The following is a 3219-nucleotide window of genomic DNA, read 5'->3' on the forward strand; positions in this document are numbered from 1 at the left end:
ATCTTCACTGGGCCTTTCCCTGTTAGAATTCATTCTCTCTGTGTGTCCACGAAAATCTTCCCTTCCTTCGGGCCCCTAAAATGCTTTGAGGATTTCCCAGATCAACACTCACATTCCCCCATCCCCACTCCACTCAGCTTTCCTCCAAGGAAAGCAGTAAGGTTTATTGAGCACCTGCTGTGTACCAGGCACAGGCAATGTCTCCCTTTGCACTCCCCACCACTCAGAGAGGAAAGTTCAGCATTATCCTCACTTGACAGAAGAAAAAGAGGCTCAGAGAGGTCAAGGGACCTGCCTGAGTTAACACAGCCAGAACCCAGGAGCGACAGGCTTCAGTGTTCACGCCTTTTCTAACACATCAGGTTAAAATCCTCTCGGCTTTTCCCACTTCTAGTGAAGACACAGTTTTGAGTCTGTTTGGGACCTCGGAAAGATAGAGGTCAGTCTCCACAGGGGAAAAAATGGTCCAGAAACCACACAGCTAGTGATGGAGTGGGGCTGGGAGGAGCAGCCAAGCAACCAGGATGATGCCATGGAGGAACAGGGTTAAGAGCTCAACGCTGCTTTAACTGGGTTCAAATTCTCCTTCCCAACTGAGTGTGCTCGGGCAGGTCAGGTCACCTCTAGGAGCTTCCAGCGCCTCATCTGCAATGAGGATAATAGTGGTACCCTTCACTGGTTACATAAAGGATAAATGAGATCTTATGTGTTAAAAGCCAATACATAATAACAGTGAATGATCCATGTGGCCATTTTTACTTGGCAGCGGTGGTGTGAGACCCGTCTGCTGCCAGACCCCTGTGGTTATCTGTGTTTAAAATACCTCTGAGGACCTTCAGAGACCACCCAACACAACTGTCTCAGTTTACAGATGACGACACTGCACTTCCATTCAAGAGGGCGGGCCAAGGACACACTGAGACTCCCCATTCCTCCCCAAACACTTGGGAATGACAGGAAAATGCTAACTTCCGCCAGAGACCAAGGCAGAGGTGTCCGATGACAGGGGTGCTCCTACCCATGGGAGTGTAGGGCCCCCTAATACATGAGGTCAGGGGCCCCATTCTCAGAAGACTCTGACCAGGGAAAAATATCCTGAGGAGAGAAGGAGCTCACGACCACTTCATGATGTCCCCACAAACTCCCCAGCTGGAAGCATTTACACCCGAGGAAATAGAGATGATCAGGACAATCTTCAAAGAGCTTCACAATTAATAGATTAAGTAGCTCAGAGATAAAGTAGGGAATACTAGTCATGAAACAAGAACAGGTAGATATAAAAAAGAACTAGTTAGAGCTCAGATATGAAAAATATGGTTGCTAAAAAACTTGGGAGATGGGTTGACTCAAGACCCAGATCTGGGAAGGGACTTACCAAGGTCACATGGGATTTTAGTGGCAGAGATGGAACTAGAAGCTGGAGCCCAGGTTTTAGAAGCCCAGAACTGAGGTCTAATTCAGGAGCTGAACCTTGGGGCCATTTGTGGCTTTCCAAAGCTGTTCTGCGGCTTCTCCCTGTCTCTTTCCTGTTTTCCTTTCTTTTGTCTATATTATGAGGTTACTGCTGAGCTGGATCTCAAAGCCCCTCCCTAATGAGGACCAGGGCTTCCATCCCCTGACCGAGCAGAGGCAATGGATGTGGAGAAACGGCCAGCCCTCCCCTCCCAAATTAGGATTTAATTAAACAGAATCTTAATGTCAGGAGACGAGATGACTGAGTGAAACTAAGAGACATAGCCAACATTGGCTGTGGCATGCTGAGCTGGTGACTTACCCTCTCTGAGCCTCAGATTCTTCATCTGTAAAATTGGTTCAAGGGTCCCCGTCACATGCAGATGTTTTGAGAATTAAATAGTACGTTGTGCGTACAAGACACTTGGCATATCCAGGTGGCCTCACATGCAACACTTTCCTGGGACTCGGCCACCCTCTTCTTTGAGCCCAAAGACACCCCAGATGAGGACAAAGCTACAGTTACTTGGGGATTCAGCCACCAATGGAGGAGAGGGAAATTAAAAACTTTAAAAGGACCCCGCCAAAAAAAAAGGTAAGAAGAAAAGATGCATCAAAGAATAGAGAGTAGGCTGCCTGATAAATTCCCCACCCACGCGGCCAGAGGGCAGCCCACAAGACTTCCCTTTGCTCCGTGCTAAGAGGGGAGCTCGGAATGACCACAACTCCTCCAGTGGGTGTAAGACTTCTTAACACTCGCAGGCAAATGTGGTATTTGTGTGGCCTACAGCACATCTGGAAACATCATTCGCCCCCATCCCTTACAAGAGAAATATTCATTTGTTTTCATTTAAAGAACGAGATACTAGTTTTTTCCGGCTATAATTGGCAAAGATTTAAAAAGTGATAAAACCCGGTGCTAGCAAGGATGTGGTGAGATGGGCAGTGGCGTACCTAGAAGGTGGAGGTGCGAATTGCTTCCTGGCAAAGCAATCAGGCAATGTGAGACAAGGGTGGACTCATACCCTGTTTGAGGAATGAAGAGGTCACTTCTCTCCCACCTGGATCACTGCCCCGGGCTTCTCTCTATCCTGGCCCCAGCAGCCCCAATATCCATCAAATACACTGTTCCAAGCACTTAGAACCTCTTTTCTTCCCTGAAAAGATGTTCTCCAACCCCTACGTGCTGTTCCTTTTGCCTGAAGCATTCTTCTTCTTCCCTCACCTCTTCCCCAGCCGAATCTTACTCATCCTTCAGGACTTAGATGTTGCCTCCTACAGGAAGTCTGCCAGATTGACCTCTCGCAGCTAGGCCAGGGGCCTCTTCTGGGCTCCCAGCATCCCATGGGTTTCCAGCATCCCCACAGCACTCACTCTGAGTCTGCGTCCCCCGTGTCCAGTGTCTGAGTCCCCTGTGTCCACGGATCTCCACAATAGGCACTCAATAAATATAGGAGGAGTGAAAAATATGGAGAAGGGGGTGTGTCCTCTGTGGTCCCAGAAGCCAGGACCACGGAGAGGGGGGTGGAGGTGCATTGGGGCCAGCATCTGAAAGAACTTCCTAAGAATTCCACCTCTCTAACCTAGCAGAGGCTGCCTTGAGAGATAACGAGCTGCCCGTTACAAGAGGTGTGCGAGCAGGGGGGGCGAAAACCACCTCTCTGGGTCCTCCTCTCTGACTTCTCCTGCCCAGAATCAGGGGGCCCGGGATGAAGAAGCCACCCTCCTCCTCCAGCCGGTCCACGTGGCTCTCCTCTGACTCAGAAG

Source organism: Equus przewalskii, chromosome 6 (genome assembly GCF_037783145.1).
Source record: "Equus przewalskii isolate Varuska chromosome 6, EquPr2, whole genome shotgun sequence".
Lineage (NCBI taxonomy): Eukaryota > Metazoa > Chordata > Mammalia > Perissodactyla > Equidae > Equus > Equus przewalskii.